Genomic DNA, 7,557 nt, shown 5'->3' on the forward strand with positions numbered 1-7,557 from the left:
CATGCGTCTGACCAGCACAGTGCGCGTCAGTGCATGGGTTCCATGCCATGGACTTGTGCCTTGGTCATACACGGGTCGGACACCCGGGGTCGTACGCAAAGCCTCTCGATGTAGGAATTATCCACCTTCTCTTATTAGCTTAATACTTTTATATCAATTGGTCGGTGCATGCATGCAACCCAATAATCGCATTAAATTTATTCATTAACGAGTTTTAATCTAAATTCTGGCATATTTTGTACGTGCTTGATGATGAGTTATGCAATATAATAGTCAATATATGTGTATGTGTGGCGTTGTTTATGCTTCTGTGTCATTCTTATAATCGCAAATATATGTATGTTTCTAGCTCTGTACCTCGGAAAGGTTAGGATGTGGAAAGAACAATGTCGGACATACTCGACCAGCCGTGAGAGAGAATAATCCTATGTTCAAATGGATAACCCAATGCAGTAGTTATGCAAACGGGACCAACAAATGTTTGCTACATTCTGGGGCTGGTCCTTGGAACTCATGAAACCAATCCTGGTGAAGCAAAAAAGAATGCACCACATCAGCCCTTGCTAAGAAATTATGCCGTTGAACAGTACTAAGTTGGTGTTCCCATTCTGCTTGCCCGCCCCCTACCCTTTTCTGCATTTTCAAATCAGCAAAGAGACAAATTAAGCCCATCGCTTGTATAATGATTGTACTGCACTGTCGGTGCAGGTCTAGGGCTATTTTTTTTACCCTAACAGCCTAAGTTAAAATTTGGTTTGAGGACAAATCAGTATAATGGTAAATTTTAATCATCAAAATAGTATTTGGTTTAAGATAAAACTAAAATTTGGCTGATTAAAAATTTTAGCGGACGATTTGGTAGCCCGAGATTTGCCAAAAACACTATAGAAAAATTTAGCCGATCAATTTTTTCGATATATGATCAATTTTTTTTCAAATCAAATAAAGACCAAATTTTTAAGACACAGCTAAATTTAACTTCGACTCTCTTTGGCCTCTAACCAAGCGGCCACCCAGATCGGCGGCTGCCTCATCTGGGCAACATATACTTTGCCACAACCAATTGGCCATCAAATCGTAGCCTCCCGCGATTGGTGATTGGCGAAGCACACGAAAACGATCGTGCCCATTACCCAACACATCTAAGCTCGTAAACAGGCAGTGAGTGCTTGCCATGTCGTCCCTTGCAGATGAGTCAGAGCATGTTGATAGTTTATTATAGGTTAATTTACTTTGATTATGTAGGGTCAGCTCAAAGAGAATCGGATCAAGTTAATGATGAACAATGATGCTGCTGATCTCCCATTTGCAGAAAGCAAAGTCCCAAAAGTACGAATGTGATTATTTCGACGGAGATTATGAACGGGGTGAGGTGAGTATCATGTTTGCTTAGAAGTTTAGAGGCCCCATATGTCTTTTGAGGCTTATTGATGAAAGAAAATATTTTTTATGAATAAATACGACAGAAGTCTCATCTAAAAAGTAGACTCATATTTGAAGAAGAAATATAGAGACAGAAATACCAATATATTTATCACTAAGAGATTGTCCCTAGTCTGATGGCTATAAGTCTGTATTTATAGTATCATTCGGAGTGTAAATATACAAATATACCCTTATAGAGATAGTGATGCAAGTTACCGCTATGCTACAGGGATTTGGGGTTAGTTGAATTACACAGACTGGGTTCAAATAGAATATATTTACTCATAACTAGAAAATATTATCTACAATGACAAATACAATAGTGTAGGTAACTCAAAGAGTGCGATATTCGATCGATCATCAATTGCGGTGGTGTTGCATTGTCCCAAATATCAGGATAGCCACCACTTGCATCGACATTAAATACTGGTCATTTCCTTGCAGGCGGAGGATGACTCGTGGGAAAATATTATCTACTATGATAAATACAGTGGTGCAGGTAACCCAGAGAGTGCGATATTCGATCGATCTTCAATTGTGGTATAGTGCCGCACTGTCCTGAATGTCAAGATAGCCACCACTTGCATCGGTATTAAATACGGGTCATTTCCTTGTAGGCGAAGGACGACTCGTGGGCCCTCTCTAGCTGACTTTTCCTCAATGCTTGATGACCTACTCTCTGGGCTTTGGAGAGCTTACCTAGGCTCCAGAGGACTAGGGCTCTGGGAGGCTAGGGCTCCGGGAGATTGGGGCTCTGGAGGTCTCTCGAGCTCGAAGACCTAAAAGGCCTTCGGAGACCCGAGATTCACAGGCATAGGCTGACGGGACTAGAGGCGTCGGGGTCCTTATAGATACTACTAAAAAAGCTCCTTCACTGTCGGCCAATAAAGGGGTTTCACTGTCGATTTTGGAGGCGACAGTGGGCAACGGGCAGTGATAGAGCCCAACTATCACTGTCGGTGCGGGGACCTACAATGAAGGAGTTATCACTGCCGGCTGAAGGCTTCAGCCGGCAGTGATAGTCGGGCACCGAATCTATCTTTTTGGGGCTAGAAAAATCGAAAAAACTTTTTCACAAGTCACGCGATTTTTCACGTGAAATAGTGCGCGTGCGGTTCGTGACACTTGAACTGGGAACCTCTCAGCTCGCACGATAAGTCCTTACCATCCCACCACAGAAGTACTAGTGATACCATTAGCATATGCAATCCTTTTGACATCTTCTGTTTAAAACTTCAAACGATTATTTGGATATCTAAATGACATCAAATGAAAAGGTTTTCAACTACAAAGTTATAGATCTCGTCGAAAGCTATAGTTTTGATATAAAATTTGTCCCCATCCAACTTCGTATGAAAAAATTGTGATTTTTTTAAAATAAGTTGTCATCTACTATCACTACTAGCTCGTGGCTAGAGCCGACCGTGATAGTGGATTTTTACTGCTGGTTCTTTTCGAATGGCCTTTTAATGTCAGTCTATGATATGAACCGACAGTGAGATTCCATCACTGTCGGCTCGTAAGAAACCGACAGTGTCGGTGTATCAGGAACCGGGGGTCCCTGAGTCCCGAGGTCCGGCCAGCCATCCGCCACATGGCGCCATTCCATGAGGTCCCTCCTAAAGGATGAGAAAAGCTCAAGTCCCGGGAGAAAGTGCTCGGGGCCATAGTCGGTGGTCCCCGAGTGCCCCAGTTCCCCGATGATCCACAGAGCCTAAAGTACCGGGAAGAAAGTGCTCGGGGAGGTGCCCGAGCACCCTAGTCCCCCGATGATCAGAAGAGCTAAGTTTCGGGAGAGAGTGCTCGGGGCTGCGTGCGGCAGCTCTCAAGCGCTCAGTTCCCCGAAGATCCATACAAGAGTGCTCGGGAGATAGTGCTCGGGGCTGCACGTGGCGGCCCCCGAGCACTCAGTTCCCCGAAGGTTCGTGCACGAGTGCTCGTGGAGGTGAACAGTACCCCCGAGCACCCGGTACCCCGAGAACAAGGATAGGCATTCTCAGGAGAAAGTGCTCGGGGAGGTGAACAGTACCCCCGAGCACTCGGTGCCCCGATGACCCAGAAAGGCCCCCGAGGGGCCCGCTGATGAGGTGTCCACCAGTCAGAGGTCTGAGGCCGTATTTAATGAGCGTGCGTGGCCTGACATCTCCAACTGCTCTCGCCGCGGCGTCAGTTCCTGCCATGTTTTGGCAGAGAGGCGTGGGGCTATTAATTGCACGGGTCCCGTCCCGTATCATCCTGCTTGTCTTGGGATAACATCGTGAGGATCAAGGCGTTCCGTCTGCCGCCCTGCTGTCGCAGAGGAATAAGACAGGGCGGGCACGCTGGGTTGCTCTGCGGCTGCCCGGTGGGCCCTCTCCACGGTGCCCGTTGCCAGGGCGTTTATGGTGACAGGTGACCGGGCGTGCGACGCATTTTCCACCCCTGGTCACTTCACCCAGAAGAAATGATGATGCCTTTCCCAGTCATGGCGTCTTGGAACTTGTGCCCCCCTCCTTCCCGTCCGGGGCATGTCTTGACCGGCAGGTACTTAAAAGAGTCGGTGGCACAGAGGAGAGGGCAAGCATCGAAGAATCAAAGATATAGATCCAGAGCCAGAGGATACGCAGAACAACACAACGCACAAGGCACAACGTCAACAAAGAAGAACGAGAGACACTGTGAGCTAGGTTGAGCACAGTTCCAACCGAAGAACAAGGAGCCTCAAGCTCTTTGTTAGGCCAACATTCTTGTAACCAGCAACATCCTTGAGGGACTTCCTCAGGATAGTTATAGCATCCATACAGGAGTAGGGTATTACGCCCCCGTGCGGCCTGAACCTGTCTAAATTCCGGTGCAGTTACTTCTCTTTGCACTAGGTCGATCACCCACACCACCGGCCGTCGCATTTACTCTCATTTATTTCTCCGACGAACTTATTCAGGATCATCCCCCCGGTCGAATCTCTAAAAAGGGGTCTCTCGGGATCCCTGCGACAGGAGTTAATCCTCCGACAGACAGTAATGGGCCAGCATATAAACCTATTTCTATAGTAGTGAGACAACCCCTAAGAATCCTTTCCAAGAGACCAGCAACTTCCCCTGTCTAAAGAGGCAGTGGTCAGAGGGGTTCACAATCTCCAGAAGCTGGACTTCTGGCTGAGGATCCGAAGCCCAAGGGCTCCAGAGGAGCTCTTGGTGGCAACCCTTTAGTAATATCTACATGCTAGGGTATTTCCCCCCAACAGTACCCCCTCATCCACTGGTCTCGAGGTACGGAGGGACAAGCGGATGCATAAGGAACTAGCTTCAGCCTAGTATCATAGTCAATATATCCTAATATAGCTTCTCACCATTGAGGAGCTTCTCAGTGGTGATCGTGAGTGATGATGGCGAAGCTTGATGGTGACAGCGTAATCTGGAGGAAACTGTATGGTTGATAGGTACATTGAAGTAGTGAGTCCATGACCCCCTTAGTAGTTTACTGTGACAAGTCCTGATGGAGTTAATGCGCTTCGGGGCCTATGCAGAGTAAGCCCTTCAACTCCCTTGATTGTAAGTCCTTTGGCCGCTTGCACTGTCATGGTGGAGCCGCGTGTGGCAGCGAAGTATTCTCCTTATTTTTTGGCCCGAGTAATGGATGACATGTGGTAATGGTTGTGCGTCTGATGGGGTAATGCGCTGATTCGCCTGGGGTCTTATGCCCACGACCCTCACATGCGCCAAAAGAGGTCTTTGCCATAAATGCGACGAGATGTGCGCGCAAAAAACAGGGAGCCACCGCAAGATGTCGCCACGTAGACGCGGATCGACCCGGGCATGGTCACTGGCCCCATAGGGGAGTAATTGGGAGTGCCGCGAAATGACGCCCGTGACGACTCTGTTTTCCTCCCCTGGAGTGCATAAGCAATTGGCCCAGCTATAAAAGCTAGGGGCTCACCTAGTTGATCCTTCACCGCTGTGTAAAGGAGTGCCTCTTCTTGGCTTGAATATGGCATCCTCTCCCTCCTCATTATCGAAGATGACAATGGTTTTGACTATCTCGTCTCCTATGACACCAGCGCTGATTCCGCCTGTTGTGGTGCCTCCGGGGATGAGAAGTCCCGCGGACATGCTTGCAAGTTTGGAGCCGACGGCCATCGTGCTTCTATCCTTGCAGAGGGAGCCACCCCCGCCTCTTTTTCTCGATCTCCAGTTCGACCGGCTGCTCCCATCGAGATTATAGATATACTTGATGATGAAGGGAAGGTCGACTGGGAGGAGAAGGCGGAAGTGGAGAAAGAGGTATCCCAGGTGGGGAAGAAAAAGGCCAGGGAGGAGGGAAAAAAAGGCAACGCAGGAGTTCTCTTCATCCCCATCCTCGTCCTTCAACGGCTCAGGGGTAGCCTACTGCATCAGCCTCCGTAGCGGTAGGCTGCAGATGAAGCACATACACCACTTCATACGTCGCTGCTAGGGCTTGTGGTTTCCTTGATAGTCACCTTGTACTCTTTCTCCCCCTGGTTTGCTCTCTCAGGGTTTTTCGGTGCTTCCTTTGTAAGTGTCTTTTGGATGTACAAGTTATTAAGAAGATAACTAGATTCTTTAACTTGCTCATTGTTTTTCCTTTGATCGAAATGTATGACGATCCTCCGGATGTGTAGCCTTTCGTATTTTTATGTGCACCTAAGCTTCCATGCCTCACCTTTCCTGACCTCCCGCCCCCCCCCCCACACGATGCGGTTTTCTAGCGGTGGAGTGTGCAGCCACTTGTGGGGGCACAAGATGTGTTCTTTGACGGAGGCGAGGTAGTCTTAGAGCCTAGGGCGGTGGATGGAGGTGAAGCCTATGATTAAGGCCGAGGGAGGCAGTTTGCGACCCCCTCAGCCCTAGCTCTCGCTAGGTTCTAGCATTATATGAACATTCTTTTGTCCAATGCTGGTACAGACTCCTTTTCGAATTTGTTCCGGATTTTTGACTCAAAGTGATTCATTTGGAGCTGGGCTATAGTTGCGGCCCAGGGAGGCAGTCCGCGACTCCTTAGCCACCGTGAGGCTCTAGAGTTGGGGCCATTCGGAGCCTAGCAGTGGTTACCCGAGGTGGTGCCGATGGCTAGGCTGAGGAAGGCAGATTGCGACCCCTCGACCATTAACAACAACAAGGCTTTGGAGGTAGGGCCATCCAGAGCCTAGCGGTGATGTTAGAGGTGATACCGATGGCTAGGCCGAGGGAACTAGTTTGTGACCCCCTCAGCCCTTAACTACAGTGAGGCTCTGGAGGCAAGGCCATCCGGAGCCCGACGGTGGTTGCCAAGGGTGATATCGATGGCTGGGCCGAGAGAAGTAGTTCGCGACCCTATCAGCCCTTAACCATAGTGAGGCTCTAGACACGGGGCCATCCGAAGCCCATCAGTGGTTACCTGAGGTGATGCCAATGGCTAGGCCGAGGGAGGCAATTTGCAACCCCCTTAGCCCTTAACCGTGGTGAGGCTCCGGAGGTAGGATCATCTGCGGGAGCCCAACGGTGGTTTCCAGATTGACATCGATGGCTTGAACAAGGGAGGTAGTTTGCCACCCCCTTGGCCTTTAACCGCGAAGAGGCTTTGGAGGCAGGGCCATCTGGAGCCCAACGGTGGTTAACGAAGGTGACGCTAATGGCTAGGCCGAGGGAGGTAGTTTGCTACCCCTCGGCCCTTATCCTCGACGAGGCTATGGAGCCCGATGGCGGTTGCTAGAGTTAATATTGATGGCTAGGCGAGGGAGGCAGCTTGCTACCCCCTCGGCCCTTAACCGCGGTGAGGCTCCGAAGGCAGCACCATTCAGAGTCTAGCAGTGGTTGCCAGAGGTGACACCGATGGCTAGGCCGAGGGAGGCAGTTTGCGACCCCTCGGCCCTTAACTGCGATGAGGCTTCAGAGTAAACCTATCCAAATGGGTCATGCCTACTAGGCCGGCTCGAGGCCCGTCGCTGTAGGCATGGACCAAGCATGGCACAGCCCAAGCATAGACGGGCCAAGCTGGCACTACACGGTGCGATGGGTCATGCTTGGGCGGAGTGCATGGCACGTCCGGCCAGCACGAAAATAGCACTGTTGATATGGGCTGGCCCGGGCATGGCATAGCCCCGCCTGGCCTGGCACGCTAGCGGCTTGTGTAGCATGGCCAGCCTGGCTAGGCACG

The sequence above is a fragment of the Phragmites australis genome, chromosome 15 (assembly GCF_958298935.1).
Source record: "Phragmites australis chromosome 15, lpPhrAust1.1, whole genome shotgun sequence".
NCBI classification, from domain to species: domain Eukaryota; kingdom Viridiplantae; phylum Streptophyta; class Magnoliopsida; order Poales; family Poaceae; genus Phragmites; species Phragmites australis.